Here is a 26858-nt window from a genome sequence, read left to right on the forward strand (position 1 = left end):
TATCTCATCCTGGCCTGTGACAGAAACAGAGTGTGCTGGGGAGACAGATATATCGCCCGTTGATTGCCACTTCTATGTAATAGGATCCCATTGCATGTGAAGCAGTGCTTCTCAATGACCCTATTCAAGTGCAACCTTGACAACTGGATCTGTGATTGTAAACTCACCCCTGGGTGGCAACTATGCACCTGATAGACAGGGGCAGTCACTGCTGAGCACAAAATTGGTCTGCTAACAAAGACCATTTAACTATGCTCAGTAAGGGTACTTGTGTTTTTAGATGGCTAAGCTTGCAAACACCCTAGTGCCATTAGCCTAGTAACCTCCTATGAACCTATGACGCTATGAACCTATGCAGTCCTCCCAACATCTTCTCTGCAACATGGTCTGCTGGTGCCATCCACTATAAGTCATTTTGCAGCCTTGTAAAAGTCAGACTTGTGCTGATGTACTAGTGTAAAGAACTGAGTTCTGTAGTCTGTGTACTTAGATAGGTAAGGGTTCTATTCTCACTGCAGTCAACTCTGTGTGTGTTGGTCTAGCCAGAAGAGCAGATGTGTATATCCTACATTTACTACTCCAATCCCATGTATTGACAGTATTTTGATACCTGCACATGCCTACACATCCATTTCATGCAGGCCTCCCAACATCTTCTCTTCAATATTCACTGCTGATGTCATCTACTATAAGTTGTCCTGCAACCTTGTAAAAGTCAGACTTGTGCTGTGGAACTAGCAAAAAGTACTGAGTTTTGTAGTCTGTGTACTTAGATAAGTAGGGGTTCTGTTCCCATTGCAGCCAACCGCGTGTGTGTGTGTGTGTGTGTGTGTGTGTGTGTGTGTGTGTGTGTGTGTGTGTGTGTGTGTCTAACCAGAAAAGCAGAGGTGTGTACCCTACTGCTACCACTCCAATCTCATGGAGTGACAGTATTTAGATAGTTGCACAATCCTACACATCCATTTCATGCAGGCCTCCCAACATATTCTCTCCATCATTGTCTGCTGATGTCATCCAGTATAAGTTGTCTTGCAGCCTTGTAAAAGTTAGACTTGTGCTGTAGCACTAGCATAAAGTACATAGTTCTGTAGTCTGCGTACCTTAGGCAGGGGTTCTGTTCCCACTGTAGTCAACTGTGTGGGGTTGTGTGTCTAGCCAGAAGAGCAGATGTATGCATCCTACAGTTACTGCTCCATTTCCATGGATTGACAGTATTTTGGTACCTGCACATGCCCACCCATCCATTTCATGCAGGCCTCCAAACATCTTCTCTCCAACATTCATTGATGATGTCATCTGCTATAAGTTGTCCTGCAGCCGTATAAAAGTCAGACTTGTGCTGTGGTGCTAGAGCAAAGTACTGAGTTTTGTAGTATGTGTACTTAGATTGGTAGGGGTCCTATTCTCAATGCAGTCAACTGGTGTGTGCATGTGCATATGTGTGTGCACTTGCTTGACATTACAGAGAATCTTTTACACCATCATGTGGGACACTGTTATTGCCATATTCTCCTCACCAGACACTACTGATGTCATCAGCTATATCTGATTTGTGGATGTGCACTATTCCCACCAGGACAGGGTCAGAGACTGGCCTGGAGGCCAGGCGGAGGTTACCTCCTCCTATACAATACAATACAGATTACAGTGACATGGATTTCAGTCTATCCACATACATCATCGAATCATTTGCAGGCACTGTGTTTTTTTGGTGATTAACACCTGTAGTGTTTCCAGCTGCTGCATGTGCCTAGTGAGGTACATGAAAAAGAGAGCATTATACTCTATATTAGTGTTCTGATGAGGTCTGGGTACAGTATTCTAGCATACTCCTGAAATCTGAATATGATGGTGTGACTTATGATGTGAACAACATAGGCTTTCAGTATCAATGTGGACACTTGGTGGTCAAAGTTCAGATTGCTATGCATGTGTCTTCCCAGTCCTTGGATCACTGGGTGTCAACACAGCAGTACTGTTGTCAATGCTGTGATTAGCAGGGAGTTTCACTATGCAGAAGGTCAAAATAAAGACACATGCTTGCATTTATTTCTAGACCGTGTGGCTTTGTCACCAATCATTTGTCTGTATTAGCCTCTTCTGTAGTATATAATCATAGGTGGAGTCAATGATTGCACCCAGTATGCAACAATAAGCAAACATGGTAAGCCCAAAGGCTGTATACTGTAGCCTGAACTGTCAAGAAATAGATTTCAAAAAGTAAATGTACAGGTTGGTTCACTAGCTTTCACAGTATGTGTTCTGTCAGTGAGACAATTAGTTACACATCTAGTGGCATAAGGTTTAATCCCCAGCAGGGAGAGTTTCCCAATGATACCTGCATGGTGGATTGTGTTCAAACCCTAGACTAGTTGTGGCTAGCCAGTATGCACTGTCTTAACTTCATCCAGGCCTATCACGCAGGATCAATGGACTGTGACAACATCACAGATTGCCTTTCACATGACTCATAAAATACAGCTTCCTGACATGGTTTAATACACACTTCAGCATACCCTCCATACAGATTATGTTCATGTAGAAGGGTGTACATCAACATGTATCTATCTGAATTGGGGGAAACAGCACCCAATGCATGCATGTATAGACACAGCCTGACTGTCCTTATCTGTGATGTAGACCAACATGTCATCATGGACCTTTTGTAAATGGATACTGTTGATATTCTGGCAGTGTGAAACAGACCTGTGTGAGTTGTTAATGCTACATCATGTCTGTTACATCTATTAGATATCCTCAACGAGGTCATCAAGGACATGCATGACAGAAATACTATCATACTTTTGAACATGACAAGCCCAAGGCATTTGACAGAAATCCACACTGAGGTATTTACTCAGCACTGTCAGATGTGGTCATGTACACCTATATCACCAAGTGGGTAGACCACTGTAACACATATGTGGGATCTAAATATGCTGAAATGTGTGAAGTTACCTATATCTCAAATCCAGTGATCAGGTCCATACATCAGGGCTGTTACTACAGGATATGTACCCAAGGAATGGCGTACAGCAACAGTGGTCCCACTCCACAAAGGTGGTGCCATAATGGACCATGAAAACTATCGCCCTATAAGCCTGACTAGCCTGGTCTGCAAAGCTATGGAACATATCATCATGGAACTCATAAACAAAGACATTGGGAACCTCCAAACACTGGATCCTATCTTGCCTATTGAACCTGGTCGACTTCTTTGAAACAGTCACCAAGGCCATAGATGAAGGGAAGGTAGTCCACACAGCCTACCTGGATCTCGCAAAAGCCTTCGACACAATACCCCACTCAGGCATCATAAATAAGCTCACCAGCTTAAATATCAACTCCTATGTCACAAGATGGGCTGCAAACTGGCTCAGGGATAGAACCCACATGGTCAGAATTGCAGGTGCCAAGTCAGACTCTAAACCAGTTACAAGTGGCATCCCACAGGGCTCAGTCCTGGGACCTCTCTTGTTCGGTATATATTTCTTTGAGGTACAGGCTAACACGGGAGGACTATGGCTGACCAAGTTCGCAGATGACTGCAAACTGGGTGCCATAATCGACTCACCGACTGACACAAGCATCCTCCAAAAATGTCTCACAGAGACGCATAACTGGTGCCAGAGCCATGACCTAAAGCTAAATGCCAAAAAGTGCATAGTCATCCCCTTTGGGAAAAACAAAGTGCCCACAAATTACCACATAGGTGGTAATCCATTAAGTACGGAAGAAGTAATTAGGGATTTAGGGACCCAAGTAGATAGCAATTTCTCCTTTGACAATCACGTTGCCAAAGTGGTTAGAAAAACCTTCTATAAAGCCCACCTTATCATGAAAGGGTTCACATCTAGATCCAGAGAGGTCATTGTGCCCCTCTACTCATCACTCATCAGGCCCATAATTGAATACAATGCCCCATTTGGGATGTACCTTACCCGACACCTGCAGCAACTGGAAAGACCCCAAAAGTACCTCACCAAGAGGATCAAGGGACTCAAACAGATGCCCTATGCAGTTAGGCTAAAGAAACTCCAGCTCTACTCAGTTGCTTACTGCCTACTCATAAGTGATCTTTGCCTGACGTATAAAGCCATGTCCAAACCAGAATTAATGGACATGCTCCACCTCAGGAAATCCAAATCCCTTAGAGCTACACACTCCAGGGACTTAAACATCAGCACAGAAATAAATAGGACATGCTGGAGAGACAGATTCATATCCCAGAGGCTTCCCTCACTCTGGAACAAAATCCCAATCCATGCTAGGCAGAGCCCTTCAATGACCCTCTTCAAGAGAAATTTTGACGAGTGGATATCTTAGGTTTACCCCTGGGATCTCTTCTGTGTCCCTACTAGACAGAGGCACAGTAAACTAACCTTAAAAGGGCTATCTTCTGTGACCTACTATACAGAGGCACAGTCAACTAATCTAAAAGGGTGGCGAAAGCCAAACACACTCTGGCTAGGCTTATAAATGCCCTAGAGCAGATAGCCAAGTATCAACCTATGAACCTATGAACCTATGAACCATTATTTAAGTGACAGACATCACAGGTGACATACTCATCCTGTGTTCAAATATCTGTCTGAAGGGCTACAGATTGTGGGCAGTCATTGACTCCAGCTGTGATATTAGTATAATACAAACAGTATTAACACACACAAAAGTTTGCTGCCACAGCCATAAAACCACCTGCAATGACACAAAAACATGAGGGGATTTGTTACGTCAGGAAAACAAACACACAACCCAAATATAATGCAGACATCACACCCTATAATCAGGTGAAAAGGTATGTGACTGTGTCCTGGGATAGATGGTAAGTGGAATGTTCACCAGCATGTGGTCACAGTCCTGACTACTCCCTTGTATGTAACACAACTACTGAATATGTGAAGGACATCCACATCAGAGGTCATAATACCTCCATAGTTCACAGCCTTCATCACACCAATAACTGAGTATAATGCACCTTATTTTATTTACCTCCCTACACATTTTCCAGTGATGTGTAACTAAAGTGTACCACCTTTGTCACAGTGAACTGTCACACATCATATTGGCCATACCTAGGTATTCGGTATTCTTTTTTGGCATCGACGTTACTGTGTGATGGTGCAGAACTCCCATCAAGTTGTTACAGCAGATGCATGTGATACATACATAGCTGTTTGACAACATTAATGGCATGGGTAACATTTGTAGCAGTGTGGATTGAGATATATATATATATATATATATATATATATATATATATATATATATATATATATATATATATATATATATATGTCATGCACAGCAGTCAACTAGCCTGTATTGATCATAATGTCACATACAGGTATAACAGTGTCAGTCCTAACACCTCTAGCAGATGTTATGGTGCCATGATAGTGTGTGTGTGATTACCCTTAAAGAGTGTGGACATGTCATAATAGTTGCCCAAGTTTTTTTGTGCAGAATCATCTCTGATCACTCTAAATCACATATGTTATATCAGAGACATGGGATAACTGGTGGTATTATTCTGATATTGTCCATGATTGTACTTGTTTCTTTTAATGTCATCCATGAGCCTTTATCTGTGTTCCATTTACTAGGGACTGCTGAGATTAATCTCATATTCAGGCAAATCAGTTTGCACAGCTTCACAATATGCACTCTATCCCAACTGTATACAACATCCCTGATAGATGTCCTCTGAATTGTTCATGTAAGGATGCTTATTTTACACAGACAGCTTCACAATTGTTATGTCACTTTGTGTGACAGTCACATAATGCACATTTTCACTGTGCAGTCCCTACTGTACTATATTAATATGTGATTGGTGTTGTTGCTACAACTGTCTTCCATTGACATGCCCTTGTCTGCTGTACATTCGGTTATTTCACCTGTCCTCTTTCCCTGTGCACATTCCTACAATTCATCTGTGTCCCTATTAAATACACACACCTCCCCTGAGTGTTTATTTTACATCACAGTCCATGTACACTTACAGGTAGGTCATTTACACAACTTCAGCACAGAATGCCAGGAATGGGATTTCACAATACTCTGCACTGTAGACACTGTTTTATACTGTGTTTGGACCATATACTTAACCATCATACCTGTTAACTATCTAGAGTTTCAGAGAATGTCCAGTTTTTGCCTTATATATGTTTTGGTATGTTTCTTATCAAAAGACTGATGTAACTCAGTAATTACATACATTTGAGTTTCAGACTTCAAATCCTTCACAATGTTTCTTCACACAAACCCCTTGTTATTTTAGTAGATTTCTAAAGAGCGAATATGTCAGATTTGCCCCTATTTCTGAGTCATTGTCCCCCATTAAGTTGGCCTTTGTTCAAAAGTCTTGTATTAAGAGACTGAGAGATATGAAAACTTTTATCTGTTAAGCCCTGGCATTCCACGCAAAACCACAGACCTTCAGTGTTCTGACTTAAACAAGATTGTTATGTGTGTTTGCTTAGATGGTTTCCTGGCTGCCAACACTTTTGTCAGCCATGAAACCTCGCTTGTTTATGTTTAAATGATGTGTGTGGCAGGAATATGCAATGAGCACTGCTGCTTGCCAGACATCACAACACATGTAAACTCCATGTAGGCTTCATACGAAGCCTACATGAAGTTTACTGAATCCCTGCGGAGATGTATAATGTTTGTAACCGAGAACATGTTAACATGCTTTGTTTTCTTCTATATGAACATATGTTTGTCTATGTCTTAAGTGATAATTCAATAAAGGTATTATAAAAAAGAATTAAGATGTTTCATATTTATCAGTGTCAAAAAGCCTGAAGAAAAAGCTCACAGAAGTAGCTGCAATATTGTACTTTGTATAAATGAAAGCTATTGAACTAAAGATGTCACTAAGGTCAGTACAGAAGATGAGAAGTCTTTGTGCCATTGAAAAAGTTCAACCTGAGTGTATCAGTACGGTATGAGTATGACACTGATTGTACTATTGCTCTTAGCCAGGAATAACGTGCCATTCATGACAAATCTCAATAGCTGTAGTCTGTCATAAAAGAAAATTTCCAGGAACATCTATTAATCACACATTAATAGCTTTCCCTAGCTGCCATTGAAAGACTGTTTTTGGATCTGAAACATTGTAAAAAGGAAAAATAAATATTTTTAAAAATTCTAAATAAAATCTGAACAAAGACTCAACCAATTAAATGCAATCTAACTGTGCAAGTTAGGGTAAATATTTGCATTTTAGGACTCTATCTAATGTACAGGGGAACTTAATAATGTGGGGCAAAACCATAACAGAAAAGGTGGGGAAGCACAGAAACAAGAGAAAAAAAAGTCAGGAATTTTTGCACTTGCTAGATAAATGTGATAAAGTGGAAAGGCAAATGGACATCTGTAAATGGAAACTTAGATGGACCCCAGATGAAAACTGACAATGGTGGCTCAAGCAAGGAATTGCAAAGACAGAAAGGGCTTGTGGTACCTTGCCATGCATGCAGAATTAGGTTAAAAATGTCAGCAAGCCAGCAAAGGCCAAACATAAGATACAACGTTTATGGCATCAGAGGAACAGATGAAAATATAATTAAAGAAGGGGGTAAACTGAAATTCACTGTGCCAGGGTAAGTATTATAGAAAATTAATATTCCTATGAGGTAGCCTGAAATGATTTATAGCAGCAGGTATGAAGAGGTAAGTCTATTAGTGGTACAGTTTGTGTTCACTTCCACAGATACGGCTGGATGAGGAAGAAGATCAGGGTATTGAGATAAATAATGATGTTGAGAGTAAAGAAGCTGAAGAAGCAGGACAGGCATTCATAGGATAAACTACAAAGAGGGTTGAGAAAAAAAAATCCACATGGCTAATTCCATTGAGGATAACAGACAAATGTCCAGGGATTCAGTGACAGCCCATATGGCCCGAGCCAAGAAGGACTTGCTTACCACAAAATAACATTTTGTGATTCAGAAATACATTAGCCACAATGAGGAAAGTCCTCATTATCAGTAAAGATGCATGTCTCTGAATCACAGCAAAATGCAGATCAGCACTTCCTGCTATATTTACCTGTGGTGACCACATTGTGTAAGTACAGATATTCTTTCTCCTTAGTCACCCCCCCCACACGCACATACACAAGTAGACAGTAAAACAAACACATACCACATGTCCCCTGGGTCTATGTTTAATCATAGAAGGTTCAATTAATCGAACCTCTGATGATCGAACACAAAACAGTGAACGTTCATTCACTGAATGTTCACTTCAGCGAATGTGTGAGATGAGTAAAGTGACAAGTTGGCCAACATTTCCCCATCACACACACCACACTATTTCAAACCCACCCAGGAGGGGGGCTGCACCCCCCCACACCCCCCAACTATACATACCAACTCTGAGATCACCCTACAATGGGGAAAATTTTGCCCTTTTCCCTACTCTAGTGCGTTCTTGGTATATATATATATATATATATATATATATATATATATATATATATATATATATATAGTTAGGGGGTGTGGGGGATTGTGGGTTTGGGGGACAGAGTCCCCACCTGGGTGGGTTTGAAATAGTGCGGTGTGTGTGTGTGTGATGGGGGAATGTTGGCCAACTATTTACTTTGCTTGTTTCACACATTCGCTGAAGTGAATGTTCGATGAATGTACGTTCGATGGGTAGTGTTCGATCATCGGAGGTTTGATAAATTGAACCTTCTATGATTAAACATAGACCCCATATCCGTACCTGTCATTGTTGTCAGAACGTCAATGATGTCTCCTTTTACCCTGCATAGATGATTGCAGTCAGTATTTAATGCAAGACATTTACAGTAGGTTGCATTTCGCTCAGTAAATGCATGCTAGAACAAAAGCCATTTCCGAGGTGGAAGGGTATGCCTTAACATTTCCCATACCTCCCCATAGTATGGCACATATCTCAGGTAGTACATAATGCCTGAGATCTTCAATAATAATTATATATATATATATATATATATATATATATATATAGAGATATATATATAGATATAGATATAGATATATGTGTGTGTGTGTGTGTGTGTGTGTGTGTGTGTGTGTGTGTGTGTGTGTGTGTGTTTAAAACACCTGCTGTACTTGCTTATTAGTTAATTAGTGCAGCTGGCTAATGCTTGTTTTAACAGTGCATCTTTTTTTTTTTACCCTAAGATTTTTTTCTTACTTTTTATTTCTATTGTTAATCCCTAGAGTCTAATGTTGCCCCTAACCCCAACCCCCTACTGTTTTAAATGGTGTTATGGCACATGAGTAGTTTCCCTGGTGTCTAGTAGTTCCCTCACCCAATTATGCAGGCTCTGATCATTATTCTAAGGGTGTGTGGAAATATGACAGCAATCCCTACCCAACCGCGTGCGCGCGCACACACACACACACACACACACACACACACACACACACACACACACACACACACACACACACACGCGTGCGCACTCACACCTTCAATCATTCATCTATATATACACTCACACACCTAATATAACCTCTTTACACCCCCTCGGCTACTATCCCCTAGGCAGACGCACACTACTCAAACACAAAAACATGCAGGCCATTGGATACAAGCACGCATGCACCTTCTAGTCCCACCTTAGCTGTAAAATCTCTGGTACTTACCTTTAGTGCAACAACTGAAAATGGCCAACTGCAGTGACGTGGAAGGAGTGGACGTGCTTAACTGTATGATTGAGTGATTCTATGAATTTCTTGCTGCAAACATGCCTTTCTAGAAGTGGTTCCTGTGGAAAGAGCACGCAGCTAATAAGGATAAGCCTCTTCCCTGAATTGCCTCATTAACATATAGCATTGCTATGGAGACAGCTCAACACAGTGCTGGACATTTCCATGCAAAAGCATCACAATAGGCCTGTCTTTGAATATGGAAAGGTTACAACAAGGGAACACATTGTGTACATCTTGTGGTAACCTTTATGAATTCATCTCTTAAGTCCAACTAGGAAAAAGCCAAAGCAGTCTGTGAAAGTAGGTTCCAAGACCATATTTCATCCATGGATATGTATTTTTGACTGAGAAAAAGTTTAGCTATAAAATTGGTACATAGAAACTTTAATTTTTATGAGAGTCTGTACCCAAAATAAATACTTGCAGTAGAAAAACAGTTTGCCAAAGGACATTTGTGCTGCCATGCGTGAGAAATACACCACAGATAGATGGCAACTCAGTAGCATTAAGGTGATGGAAGAATTCAAAATCTAATTTATCTGGGAAGTTATGTGCAAGATGGGTCAAACCAAGGAAGATCTGAGTCTCATCTTAAAAGTAAAACAAGAGAAGTAGAACTCTTAAAAAATATTTTGAATGGAAATGAGAAGGTTGAAAATAGTGTAGTGCATTGACAGCACTGATTAGGAGTGATTCTAGTTTCCTTCAAATTCTAAAGGATGGGCTTAGCTCAGAACATAAGACAATGTTAAACTTGAGGATGGTGCAGCAAGCAGTGTTATCACCTCACAGCAAAAGCTTCTCTGGTTCAGTTCTTGTCTGGAGTACCCTTTGTGTGGTATGGAAGAATAACTGCATTAGGGCATGCCACATGGTGGTATAACATTGGTTCTAGATGATCATCACTGTTGAAGTGACACCCTGACCCCATGTGCAGAAATGGGGAAAAAGGGGTTGGGGATAAGCAGATGGATTAATGAAGTATCATGGGGACACATAGATAAAAATCTTAGCTTGGGCTAATAAGGTAGAAATTTAACAGCAAATTAAATGAATAAATAAATCGTAGCAGCTGTGATGATATATAAGAAATGGATGAGGTTATAATCAGATGAAAACAGCCTATTATAAATATCTCCAGATGAAAAACCAAAAATAATGCACTTCTTTCAGGGGGACTTGCCTTTTGGCAAACTATTTGTTAAAATGCAGGGGGGAGTTATGTCTGGGAGTGTAGGGGTGATTGTCACACACATACAGAGACCACCTTCCCACACACATAGACAAGCATGCAGTGCATGTACACTCTGTTTCCATGATTTCCCCATTCATACCAGCCACAGGTCATGTCAGGCAGACATCATCACACACACACACACACACACACACACACACACACACACACACACACACACACACACACACACAACAAGCACACACACACACACAAAATCAAACACACGCTGCATCCATGATGACCTTATTCATATCAGCCACAGGTCATGTCTGGAAGTGGTCAGCACAAGCAAGTGCACACACACACACACACACGCACACACACGCACACACACACACACACACACACACACACACACACACACACACACACACACACACACACACACACACACACACACACACACACACACACACACACACACACAAACAAATTCACAGACTCACGCACATGCTGTCCCAATACCCCCCACATACTGGCATGCTACCCCTGCACAGATTCTTCCACTGAAATGCATACATGCATGTCCCTACCTAGTGGAATACACTTACACATTTTCTGCACTGCTTTTCTGGGTAACCTGTTTAGCACAAGGTGTACAGCTTCCATACCATGCAGGTATCCTAAGTGTGCAGTGCACTAGGCTACTTATGGGCTTCATTAGTTTACACCCTGCCTCCATCCACATTTGCATTCAGCAGTTTGGCAGTCACTGCATACTAAATTTCTTGGAGTATTCCCCTTTCACTAAGTTATGGCGATCTCAGAGTTGGTGTATATACTGTATATATATCTATATCAATCTATATCTATATCCATATATATATATATATATATCTATATATATATATATATATATATATATATATATACACATTTATCTCTCTCTCTCTGTCTATATATATATATATATATATATATATATATTTATCTCTCTCAGTCTATATATATATATATATATATATATATATATATATATATATATATATGGGTCTACTGTATAAGTTTGAAAATACACTTCTTCGAACTCACACAGTAGACCCTGGGTTATGCGAAAGTGCACTTTCGCGAAACCCACTTCAGTGAATGGTCTACGTACTGATGTTTAGTGCAGTAGTTACGGACCTTAGGGTTAGGGCACGGGTCATGGTAAGGGGATAGCCCTACTAACTATCCACTTACCAAGACCCACGCCCTAACCCTAAGGTCCGTGACTACCGCACCACAGTGGAAGATAGCCTGTCCTCCACTGTGGTGCTGTAGTCACGGACCTTAGGGTTAGCGCGCGGGTCATGGTAAGGGGATAGCTAGTAGGGCTTTCCCCTTACCATGACCCACTCCCTAACCCTAAGGTCTGTAAATACCACACCACATTGGAGGACATAGCACGTTTTCCTGCTGTCCTCCACTGTGGTGTGATCCGTTCATAGAAGCTGAGTTCGCAAAAGTGCACTTTCGAATAAGTGCACTTTCGCATAACTGAGCGGTCTACTGCTCTTTTTCGAATACGTGGTATTCGATGAAAAGCAGTAGACCCATATATATATATATATATATATATATATATATATATATATAGTTCCCCTTCACAAGATCGAATAGATGGCAGCTCAAAATTCATAATCTGGAGACCAGAATCTCGAACTTCCATTCACTCGAAATTGTGAATGGGAGCCTTAGGTTTAAAAAAATAAAAAGTTAACTTACCTTATTACAGAGGGCCAGGTCCCCCTGTACCCTAGCAGTTTAAATGTGAATGTTCCGTGACCACACTATAGTGGAGGAATGGAAAATCTTCCATTTTACGCTTACGCGTATAGCGCAGAATGGGAGATTTCCCTTTCCTTCACTATAGTGTGATCTCTTTAGAGAAATTCGATCGTATGAAGGGGAACTATATATATATATATATATATATATATATATATATATATATATATATGTGTGTGTGTGTGTGTGTGTGTGTGTGTGTGTGTGTGTATGTATGTATGTATGTATGTATATATATATATATATATATATATATATATATATATATATATATAAGTGCAGGGAGTATGGTGGACTTGCCCCCCCCCACAAAAAACAAGCTTAAAAAGGCGCATGTTAACTATCGAAAGTGTGCCAGTCATGGGTAAATCCTGCATCAGCCAATGTCTTGCAAGGGCTGTTAGTGTCAGGATACTCTGTCAAATGTTCATAGTTTAACCACAGTGATGAGCAGGTATGGTTTAAGCATGCAGTTGAAGTCTGACAGATCAGAGCATACTTCCCCTGCCTGAGTAAACTGTGAACTACCCATGAGGTTGCCATAATTGTTTTGTGATTATACACTGGCATTATTTACAAACAAAGAAATGTCTTACCTTTTTAAATTATACCATTGTATGTCTGAACGTCATTTCTTTTCTGTTTCTCCTCACTAATGTGATGCTCCAGAGATAGATTTATGATGTGTTATATGCATGAGTACATCCATCTATGTGATTATGCTTAAACAGTGCCGCTGCTAATGTACACTGATACCAGTTTGATATTTTATTTTATTACTTTTTTATGTGATATTAATTTTACTTGCCTGGTACAACTTGCTTTAAACTTTTTTATATGAGTTTTTAATGTATCTGGTGTTGGTCTTTATACCAGAGGTCACATGGTACAAAAAACAGAGGCACAATAATGACAATGGCAATAGGTAGCCCACCTGCCTTTGGTGCAGAAGTCTGTAGGTTCTATTCCTACACTAGGTAGATAGATTGCTGGCAGTGCAGTTTACAGAAAAGTGATACACTCCTGAGTGTGTTGTCCTTCAGATGAGATGTTAAATTGAGGTTCCATCTCCTTGAGTTGGTGGTATCTCAGGTGGATATAAAAATGCCCTGCCCAAACTTCCCCTAGTAATATAAACACCACCTCAGGTCTCCCCTGAAAAGAAGCCAAGGACTAACTTGCTCAACAAAAGATGAATAAATAAATTGAGAAAAGACACCTCACTCTAAATGAAAACTATCAGCATGTCAGAAGTGAGATGAAATTAATGATGGTAAGAGATGCAGTGGTTCAATATAGAGATAATTATTTCATGTGACTGAAACGTAAGCATAGCAACATAAAATATACAGGAAGAGCAAGGAGGATAAAAAGATGAACAGAAGGAATGCAGAGTGAAACAAATGGACAGCAAACAATGGAAGACAGAGTGGGCACTCCCAAAATCAACACAATCCTCAGAGGGATGATTAAGGTAGAATTTCACTGAATGTACAGAAGAGGAAAGAAAACATGCATTCTATCATTATTACATTCTAATAAACACATTGGTGTATGTGTAAGTGAAGATGCTTACACAGTGCATTTAAGCAGTTAATGTTGGCTTTCATATATTTGTTTATATAAATTGTTGTTTAATGTACCCATGTTTTCACTAAATATTTAGAAATGGCATTCAAAGATTGTGTTTGTGTTCATTTATGAGTGTCTATTAAAAACTCTTTGCATGTAAGATTTTGCATTTGTTATAACTGCATTTTATTACATTTTATTATGTTCTTATGTCTGTATTGTCTTTCCTGGGCTGAACCTGATAATTGACCCTTTGGATCAGTGTTCTAACCCATTTCAAAAATGAAAATAAAATGCATGAAATAAACAAGAAAACAGTTCTTATTATTTTTCTTTCTCCAGTTAGCACAAATGAGAAAATGGTGGGTGTAGTTTTTCAGCCAGACTAATCTGTTTTCCAGTCTGGGAAATGTTTTTTCCTTTCTCAAAGTTAGCAGAGATGAGAAAATGGTGGGTGTCACTTTCTTTTTTAGCATAGCTGAGGAAATGTCAGGTGCAAAATGTCTTTGTGTAGCTAGACTAATCAAAGTTTTAATAGAGATACTTACTGATATGAGATAATTATGCACAATTAATATCTTTGTTAAGTAATATAGTAAGACAGAGTTAAAAAAAATAACAGAAACAATATAATTTGTGCCATATTTGGTAACCGAGGCAAATTGGTTTTATTAATTTTTTGATGATATTATAGAACAAAGGTTTTATGTGCAAACAGATATATCAGAAGGTTGATGTCCAACAACGCCTATTTTCTTCACTTTGCATTTTTAAATAGCTTACAGTTTCCAATAGAATGAAATCTTTAATAGCTGTAGCAGCATATCACAGTAATTCAAATGAACAGTATCATTTAATGGGGTCTATATTATTCGAATGTTGTTGTTTTCTTTCGTCTTTTCCTGGTTAGGGGTCGCCACAGCGGAACTCTGGTCCGCTAATGATTGGCAGTAGATTTTGATGAATGTCGAGGTGCCAGCTCAACGTTCAACCTTCAACGAAGGCACACCCATGCATGTCTTTTGAACGCCCACCCAACCGCGGGGAGGACATGCAGACTCCACACAGAAGGCACTTCCCGCACTCCAGCTGAGAATCGAATGGGAGAACCTCTTGCTGTGAGGCAACAACGCTACTGCTGCATCACCGCGGATGGGGTCTATATTATTTGAATATATTATTTGAATGAAAGTTCAAAATGCCGATTGCTGTAAACAGTGAAAATGCCGATAATCGATGTCTGCTTTGTGAGATCGCAGTACAGTGAAGATCGGTAAATTTGCCCTTTCCTCACTGTAGTGCGATCTTGGAGTTGGTATATATAATTAGTGGGGGGTGTGGGAGGTGCAGCCCCCTACAATGCAGGATTCGATTATTGGCATTTTCGCTGTTTACAGCGATCGACAATTCGAACTTTCGTTCAAATAATGTAGACCCGGTTAATGTGTAGTGGATTTTCGGAGGTGTTTTAATTCGTGATACTCAGGAAACATCTATAACAAAGTGGCATCAGAAAGAAAAAGCAAAATGGAAATGACAAATGTTTTTTTTTCTGATGGTACACATACTCAGACATTATTAATATGTTGTAAAACACTCAAACACATTTCACTGTAGATATGGCTTCAAAACCAACCCTTTTTCACAATTATAATTGGTTGCTTCTAAGACTCCACAGAAGCAAAAATAAGAAGGTCCCAACATGAATATCACACTCTTAGTTAGGTGTGCTATTAGACATATTAAACAATTTATAGTAGTCGTTTTAGAAAATAATTTTCATTATTAACATTATGGAGACAATGGACCAGATTCCAACAAGTCTTACACTGTACTGCTACACAGTTTTTAGAGTAATTAAAAGACAATGCAACAAATGCAGAGTATGTTGACCTTACTTACATTTTTTTTGTTTTTTGGTCTCCTCAGAGCTCATAGTTACTGGCCTGACTCTCACTGCACCATATCCAGAACAGGTCTACCAGCTAACCCCCCCCCCCCACTTACTCCACTTTTGCTGAAGATGTCATAGATCTTAAGGGCATTTGGGGGGGATTGGCTGATCTGTACTTTCATCATTGATCATTGGGTATTTTTTTTTGTTTCTGCTATACTCACTCACTTTCCCCTGCCCCCCAAACTTATTGATTATGTCTGAGGACAACTCCCCTCTTTGTTCAAGCTTTCCCTTAGGGAGTGCATCAACAAGCTCTCTCCCACCTTGAACAAGCATGCCCATCTCTTCCATGCTGCTCCATCAGTTACCAGAGCCACTAATCAAGCCCCGGTCAGCTGGGCCATAGTCGAGCCTTTATCCTTTATGCCACCAGAGCAGCTTTGACTTTGCTTACATTATAGTTATATGTACATGCGCATGCATACTCACACAAACATATATATCTGTATATAGATATATTACAGAAAAAGTACTGCTTATGAACATCACAGTGAGTCACTTTTCTACACAGCCATTTAGGCATGCAACTACTTGCATATGGTACTTGTATGCAGCATACTGTTATGGACAACTGCAGACACCAAACTGCTTTCCATTCTGGGAATATAGCAAAGCTATGGACAACATATATATGCTGACAAATATGCATCAGTACCTACAAATGGTGCCCAGAACAAGCACTACAGTAGAAGTGTTACTATCTACTTTAAGCAATTTCCAAAGGAAGCCTCACAAAAGTAGGTATGTCATGGTAGGTATTGAGAAATTATTTATATTCATCTGCAAAGCAGTGTGGGTAATACAAATAGCCTACCCTTATGGAGGAGCTTTTTCTTACTTACATTGTGGTTTCACTACTGTATCATCATGTGTTCATTTTCAGTGTGAGATGTTCCACCTGCAAGATCTCGGGTCAGATTCCATAAACTGCTGAATTCAATGAAGTTTATAGAATCTGAACCTAGACATTCCGTGCTAAAGACAACATGGATGGTGTTCAGGTATGCAGTGTAAGTGTGTGACATGCCATGATATCATACAAGCCAAACATACAGAAGGTTCATTACACAGACCCTCACCCAAGACATGCAATGTGAAATTGTCATGTACAAGCCACATGGTGATACAGAAACAATACTAAATAGCATATTAATAATATAAATTAAGGTATGTAAGCCTCTGCATACAGAAGTATATGAAAGGGACAGAAAGTATGTCTGGGGAATTCATGATATACAAATAAAACACGAACACAGATGGAAACATCACAGTGATCAACACATTATATGGGCATGCATTGCATGCTCATGATAACCTATTATGGTGACAGAATGTCAGATAAGCCGAGTACACCTACATTCCAGTGATGATATGTTACACAAAGGTGCACATACACATATACATATACCTATGCCATGTATATGTGAAACATATAGGCCAAAGCTATAAGGGAAAAGGGAAATGGGCAAGATATATCCACCGTAGTAAGGAAATGAATGCATGAAAGAGCAGGCACAGGCATATCCAAGTAAAAGCATTGCATGTGCATGTGTCCCCAACACAAGATGGACTGCAAGGTACCAGCAGCAAAGGGTCAACATCTGACAGGTGTGCAGTGTGAACTGGTGATTGCTATTAACATGTCTGTGTACAAGTGACACAAACACAGTAATATGCAACATTTAATCAGCGATTAGCATAGGTACATAACAAAAGTAGTGTTAAATATCACATATCCATATATGCTGCCATGTAAACACAAGACAACAGGAGGCGCACTCACTGAAAGTGATAACAATATAACATACAGATATGTATGACTAATCAAAGGGCAGTTGTATATTCACAACTATGGCTTACCACCTGCTGGAAAATTACTCGTTTATACTATCACATTACAATGGGGGATTTTGTGTCGTTGATATTAGAGGCATACAAATGCACACCCAGATAAAGTAATGCAACTGTAGTATACACAATGAAAATCGGATATGTACGTTAGCATGTACACATGTCAGAAGATATCCTATGGGCACAATACAATGTTGTTTACCATAATAACAAGGCTGCAGAGTATACGTAATCATTACTTGAGACATTCATATGATAACTTTATTAAGTTCCAAAACACACTGAGGAATTTCAATCCATATCATATACACTGTATAGCAAGGCAAGAGGCTATGCAGATGTCAACTTCAGAGGCATACATTATGATATTGGAAAAAAACTGCATATTACATGACACACAAATTAACATTAAACATCATACACAAAGGCAGATTGCCAATAGGATATCCTGACATTCCAATGTTGCTAACAGATCAAATATAGTGATATGCCATGTATGTAAACTTGCATACCCAAAACAAAAATTGTCTCACCAGTGTGTGCAAAATAAGCAGTTATATCACCCATGTGTATTTAGTCTTAGGAGAATGGCACTACAGTGGTATGTGTGTGGAATAGTATTAAGCTTAGCATGTATAATGTAGCAGATCTGCTTATGTCATCATCTTTTTGTGTATTCACATGATCCCTGCCAACAGGACAGGTGTGTCTCAGTGGCTGATTGCTAACTGCATCATGCATATTCATACATATCTGTCACATAAAATGGATCAGAAATAGCAATATTAGCCATACAGATGAGACAAGCCACATACAGAGTCCAGGAATACTTTTTCTTCTTGTCTGTAACACTGTTTGCTGCAACATGTTTTAACATGTGCCATAATGTAGAGAAAATATATAGCCCCACACAAGCTGAATTGTGAAATGAATATCATGATGTACATCTTAAAAGCATGACTGCAGTATAGGATGTGTGCAGAAATGTGTGCTTAATAAGGAAAGATAACCATGGAGTCAGCATTATATGACTAGATCACACAGATAATACTAATGTTCCAGAGGGTCACACCCTGATGGGGTTGAACATCTTTAATGATCTCCTGTGTGATCCCCTGTGTGATCTCCTGGAAGGAGTCATACATGGCCCATGTCATGTGATGGAAAAACATGCCTATCACATCCCTCATTCGAGTATGGAAGACAGTGACACCATCACAAATCTGGTCCTTCAAGTCTTCTGGGTAGCGTGGTGCAGAGCATTATCACTTTTAGTCCGCAGGAACAATGATGCATGCTGGTCCAGGTCTCTCATTATCTTCATCTTCATCATCCTGGTGTCCAGCTTGGTCCTTGGAGTTGGACTCCTTGGAAGCAGTCAAGTGCATCATCTTCTTCATTTGATGGGTGGACTGTCAAGGATTCCCCTGTCTGTGGCATGACAATAACTGTCCATTCTTACATATTCCTACAAGGTTATTAATAGTAAAAACATCAATATGTATAATGATATAAATGATTCACACACCATGTACAGTATCTAAGTCTTATGTACTTAATGTGTTACTAAGGTGAGAATTAATCCATCCATACTGCTTATGTTAAAGCGTGCAATACAGCCACTCCTAACAGACACAAACTTGTCTATTATGTAAGCCAGATTGTTATGGACAACACATGTGAAATACATTCATGTCTTATGCAAGGCTTTCACATAATTGAATCAATATGTCAAACAATGCTACCATATCCTTACATAGAAACACACCTTAGGTATGTCATGTGTCAGTGCAGTGTCTGCCACTATCAAAGTTAAGAAAGCCTGCTAGTAATAAAATGTGTATTGGAAGTATAAGAGAACAGAGTTATGAGATATTAGAGTATGTGTCAGAGAAGCATATAAAATGGTTTGTAAAGAGGGGTGCACACTCATCAGTATTGCAATCTATCAGGAAGTAATTTACATGGCAGGGATTATTATAGCCAGAATATAAGTATTGCATTACATTATGCAGTTACATGTAGGAAGGTATGCGGACATCATTGAATAATGGCAGCCGTGCTATGAAATGAGTATAAGTAGCTGATGTGTGTGTACAAATAAATAGAAACAAAAACATACATACAGTTAGCAACATCATTTCCTATACAGGATGTGTGCAATGATTGTCTGCCTAACATTACTGTCCTGTAAGGACATAATACAAGTGTAACGGTCACATTACTGGCCCATAAGCATGATTACAAAATGCAGAAGAAAAGGTAGAAAGGCTTACTCATCCCATGCCTGACATGAGGACATATGCAGCACTGACACCATCACAACACATAGATGACAATAATCTTAGTAGACTCACATGAATGACTGAGCATGCCCATCAAATATTAATATAGTAGCAGCAACATCAGTTGAAATAAAGCACATGGGAAATCAAGATGACATCTGCTTTGGCATGTGCTTGTTTGGCAGTAATAGCATGCCATATGTCTGCACAACACACATACAGAGAAGTGCAGCACATCTACAACAGTAAACGCCAATACAAATATATCATAATACTCTGGACAGGTTATAAGCAACACTAAAAGAAATGAATAACTGACACATACAGCAAATCCAACTACAATAATTAACACACACACACACACACACACACACACACACACACACACACACACACACACACACACACACACACACACACACACACACACACACACACACACACACACACACACACACACACACACACACACACACATATATGTTGAGGTGTCACTAACAGTAACACAAAAATGACAGAACAGCACTATGTGCACCTTGTAATATATGTGGAGATAACCAGCATCAGATATATGGCCTTAATGAACATCACCTTATATACATACATGTAAGTATTTTGATTAAATATTTATGCAAATGGGTTAACAGTGCTTCATGGGCAACAGATGACATCACAGCATACTAGCATCAGAATGGGAACTGAATGTGTGGGTCACATCTGTACACATTCCCACTTCAAAAGATAGCATAGCCTTGCTATACTGCATGTACATAACAGAGGTATATAAATGTCATTTTCAAATCATACAAGTGTCAATGAACCAAGGAATATTACACTGATATGTAGATGCAATATTGAAAAAGGATATGAGCATGAGTGCACCTGGGCTGTGTCTGCACATGGTCCATTGACATTAGAACACTCCCCAAGTAAACAAATATATATATAAGGAAATAAAAAATAAAAAGGTGCATAGTCCCCACTGTCACAACAAAGTTGGCTTGTGAGACAATAAATGCAAAATTTGTGTAAGGTAGCATTCTAACAACCATACTTGTGGACCTAAACATCAGTGCAAGAAAACTTGTACTCAAGCAATACACGGAAGTACAACCCTGCCAACATCAATGATACTGTAAGATGGCAGACACCCATTCAGTACATGAACAGGCAAGCTATGCACACCGTGAACTGAGCTGAGTACCACCACCATACATGCATACAAGTTGTTTACTATATGTTGTTAGGCCCATGAAAACAGTAAAATCTTAATTGTATGCTGGCAGCAGCAAATACTCATACAGCAATCACACATAACTTATATATAAGATATTCACATCTAAATCACTGTGCAAATAGAACACAGATGTCATTTGATTGTATCAGCAAACAGCCTCTAACCTAAAATAAGCCATTACATTTTGAATGGCATGTGTAAATGCAGTTTACACAAAATAATTTGCATAGCAAAAGGTACATACATACTACACTAACACACAGTACACATTGTAGATGTATTATGGGAAGCTTGCCATCAACTTTGGATGCATGGATGTTCCCTGAATAAAAATCTCATACTGGAGAGAGACACGTGCTAATGGTCTTGAAATAAAAATAAGGCTGAAGATAATAGTACATACGTCTCTTCCTTTGCTGCTTCACAAGTCTGTACATCCTGCTCAATACAAAGTACATAGTTTTGGGCTCATTCCTCAGCATCTGCAAGTATAAAATGATAAGAAATATTGCTTGATAACAATGATTATGTGTTATGAGGTTAGATGGCAGTAAATGTTATGTTAATTATGTTTATAATAAACAATTTATGTGATCGTACAGCGTCATGCAATACCAGTACTAGTTTGCATAAACAGACATTTATTTGAGAGTGCAACTGTCAAGTACAGTAGATTAGCTACTTGGAAACTATACAAAGCAGGATTCAAACCTATGGCCTTCACCTATGTTCACACAAAAGTCCAGAATCCTACCTGCCTAATTACTTGTTTTCTACTGTATGAGAATAAGTTAATGGAACTCAAACATCTTAGATCTGTGACTATGCAGTTAAGATATTTCATATCATGTGTCCCTGTCTAACCAAGCATAATGATACACAGCTTGACTTTTGGATAAGATGTGAGACAGACCCAGTGTAAGATAAGAATGATGATGTGATCAGCACTGTGCAGATTTTACAGCCATATTAAACAAGGTCAATGCCAGATGCACATTAAGTATAAGATGATGAACTTTACAATATTAGCATATATCTTACAATACTATATGAGGATTGTAAGTACTGTAACATGACATACAGCACATAAAGGACAGATGTTGCATGAGCAGACATTTTCATATACCTATATACATATTAATACTATCATAGATGTATACTGTCTTGATGTATATACAAACAGATGAGGACAATTAAATGTAAACATACACAAAGTTATGTAAGTCTTTGCACAGGATGGTGATTACCTAGCTAGATGTATAGAAATGCATATGTACCCAAAACCATGTATAATGATGTCTTTATGTATCTCTCTCCCCATATGTAAATAGATATGTGTAGAAATACATATATGCATATGTGTATATACATAGATTTAGTGAGAGAGAGAGAGAGAGAGTTCTGAGTTCCTTAAATTTTTGGAGTTGTTAATGCTTAATGGATAGCTATGCATTCCAGGCTCTATCTCTTAAGTCTTATAAGTTGTTTTGCATTTCGAAACAATCAGGGGTCAGGTTTGGCCCTAGCATTCTTTCTTCTGAGCGGAGCAAGTTCATTTAGTATGCTCAAGAAAGCAGAATTAAAAACAGATACTGCATCATCTAGTGGAATGCATTCTAGAGCATTCCAGTTATATAGTTTTATATAGGAGATAAAGAAATCTTTGTTGAAATGTGAGAGGTCACAAGCTATGTGAAAATGTGGCTGCTTTTAAATATTAATTTGCTTTGTTATTATGTAGGTAGGGAGGTGATCACTTAGGGTGTCTGGAAGTGTACCTGAAATAAAGATTTTGTGAAGCAGAGATAAGTAAGACAGCAAGGAGTATGTTAAGGCATACAGGACAGAAGAGAGAGATGGATAATGAAGGGAGTACTGAATGACATTTTAGAGGGACTGCAAATAGCTAATGTGTGCAGGCATTATAGACTGGGATTGGTTGAGCTCTGAGGTAGGTGGAGTTTAAATTTAGCATAAGTGGTGGTATGTGGGAATAGGGGGTAGGGTACGGGAGCAGACCGAGCATGAGCAGGGCAAGGATGAATGGAGCAGGTTCCATTTACTCAGAATATTATGAGACAAAAAAATCAATCATTGAACTGGGACAAAAGAAGGTATGTGTGTGCATCTGTTACTGTTTCCACTTTACTATTATGAAGCAAAGTATATAAAGCAGGGGATTCATTAGAAAGTTTACTCACTTGCTATATGGGGCACTGGTAGTAAGAGTAGTTTAGTACATAAAAATATGAAGAGAAAAATAAGTAAGAGAAGTGAGATTAGGGGTTGTTTGACAAAAATCTATTGTTTATTTGGAAGCTGTTAAACAAAGAAAAAAGTGAACTTAGAATAATAACAAAAATAACTGCTAGTTAATTGGCTGATGTTGAAACAATTCATTATTAATTACAAAATATAATTATTAATTAAATTACATTTAATGCCGAACATGCATATTTTGTTTTAAAATAGAAGTTGCAATGGAATCACAAGGATATCCGTGGTAACAACATAACTGGCATGGAACTATCTTGAAGCTTTGCAGATAATGAAGAAATGCATAGTCATTCACGGAATAAAAGGATTATGTACTTTAACACAGATTATTTTATATAGGTTATGAGTAATAAACATGCCTAAATGTTTAGCAAACACCAACATGTACATTACAAGAATTAAAGGACTGCTTTGGGATTCAAATCTAAAAACAAATCAATTATGAGTGCAGTTAATGGCATCAGCTAGAGTGCTAACCCTTGAGCTGTACCACAATCTGAAGATTACATATCCACATTTGATATAATCAAGTGTGATTATAACACACTCATATTGAAGGTATGGTGACCTGCATTGTTCTTATTTTGTTAACTCAGTAAAGAAGCATTACATGTGAATAGTTTATACTGAACATCTAAGAGTAAGCCTACATATTTTATCTTTCCATAACTATTGCAAGGGAATCACACCTACAGCTCTGTTAAGAAAGTACTTAGTATGGTACATGCTGAAAGAATTGTACATGATGAATGTTGAATCACCCATGGTCTATGCATGTGTCTAGAATATTTCATACAACCATGCGACATACTCATATTATGTGAAGTAAATCAAAAAGCTTTGTCCATAACTGTTCTGCATATCAATGAATTACTAGGATTTGGTCCCACAGACAATCAACCTCCATTTGCAGTGCTACATTGCTTAACCAATTGAGCTAATGGTCATCACAATTGCTTTTAGGGTTGACCAGCTTCTGTTAATGATTCTTACTCTTAATAGGATGTCTCAGATACATACAGTCCTTAATATCACAAGCTGTTACATAAAAATCCTGTACTCCTACATCTCTAGCCCAGCTTATTTGCACATAACTTCAGTATATGCAGTTAGAAAGACATCAAAATTTAAATAGTTTACTACATTTTCATTACAGTTATCTTACTGATAGTATACACATGGTCAGTACATGATAACAGTAAATACTAAGTAATTAAGGTGTGAATTATGCATCTGGGGGGCTTGTGTCAAATCTCTGTGAGCATGTTGAAAAGGTTTTCGTGGTGGTTAAGATAAATATCCTTGTACTGATGCCAGACCTGCACATCAGTCCTTAGATCTTGGTATGTCCTTGGAACTCCCTTGCAATCTGGTTTCACATAGCAGTCTAGATGAAGCTCCTCTGGCATCCTCTGCTCATGTCTCATGTAGGTGTCAACATCTGGAGAGTCTCCTTTTCAGTTCATCTGGGTGCTCAGACATGCCACAGTCTCTTATCAGTTGACATCTCTTTGACAGTGGTGGAAACAGTCAACAAAAATGTTTTTAGAAAATTGCTTACTGCGGTATCAATATCACATCTTAAAAGTGGTGCATATAGAGTGGTAGCAGTCTATTGGTGAACATCAGGCATGTGTTCTATGTATCCATATGCAATGACAACTATTAGGCATTTGTGATAAGAACTGTACACTTCTTCCAAGCTATTAGTTAAAGTGCCAATATTCGAGACCTTATGTGGATATTCATTGATTTGATTCCAAACCACTGTATGCTAAAGAATCTCATTAATTATGCATGGTACAAATTTACTTAGCTGATGGCACTTTGCTAACCTCACTGTTAGGTTTAACTGCTTGACTATAACTATCAAAAAGATAAGCTATCGTGAGGTCAACTGCTTTTGTTGCTCTTTTAAACTACAGTGCTCAGAATTACTCTACTATGTTCACAGTGTCCTGTGTGAACCATCTGACCAATATTTCATGTAGTTTTTATTTTGAAAGTTTCTACACATTGATATATAATTTACATAAAAGGTGGGGGTAGCCTTCCCTCATATGCATGCATATGGATACATGCCCAACATTGCCAGGGAGATTTTCTCCATATGTATGGATATGGCTACAAACAAACCAGCCCTGGTGAACTGTGGATATGGATGTAATCCATCCATAGTGGTCAGCAATGCAGTTTTATCTGTACAGCTTTATTACTGTTTGGAGATAACAATTTACAGAGGTGTCCACAAGAATGGATGTTCAAAGTATGATTTGTGGATATTCACTGATGCTTATTCCTAAAGTGGAAGCTTTTATACCATTCAATGCAATTAGGGGAAACTCAAGATGGCTTAGCATGGAACTTACTTGCTTGTTTGCACATCTAACCATTGCCACTGAAATGTTGTTCATTTTCATAAGTTGTTTTTGTTCTGCCTTGCTTTTTTAACATGTAAAGATACATGATTGTCTTTTTTAGGATATCATAAATGACACATTTGTGTTGATCTTTGTCACTGCCTACATTGACATATGTGATGTATCCTGCATAGTTGATGTTGACTTGGTAGGTGTAGTTGACTGTGCATGTAGCTACTGTAACACAATTGTTTTTTCTACTCAAATGGTGGTGCACTGGTATATGACTGGCTCTCCGCTTTCAACATTTCTAACAACCTGGTTTCTAATCCCACCTCTGCATATATGATTTACCCAAAGATATAGAATGGATTAATGGCATTGTACATGTAGGCCTGTGAGGTCATTATATATACTCAGCAGTTGATACATGCTGTGTATATTCCTTATGTTTATCCATACAATATGGTAATAAACGATTGTTTTGCATTGCAGTGCATTGCATATGAAAGGCATTACACTGACCTATGCTTTAATGGTTGATCTGTCAATCCATGCACCTACTGTTCAAATAGCACACCAGCTACATG

This window comes from Protopterus annectens, chromosome 2.part0, assembly GCF_019279795.1.
Source record: "Protopterus annectens isolate FY-2018-M chromosome 2.part0, PAN1.0, whole genome shotgun sequence".
Lineage (NCBI taxonomy): Eukaryota > Metazoa > Chordata > Ceratodontiformes > Protopteridae > Protopterus > Protopterus annectens.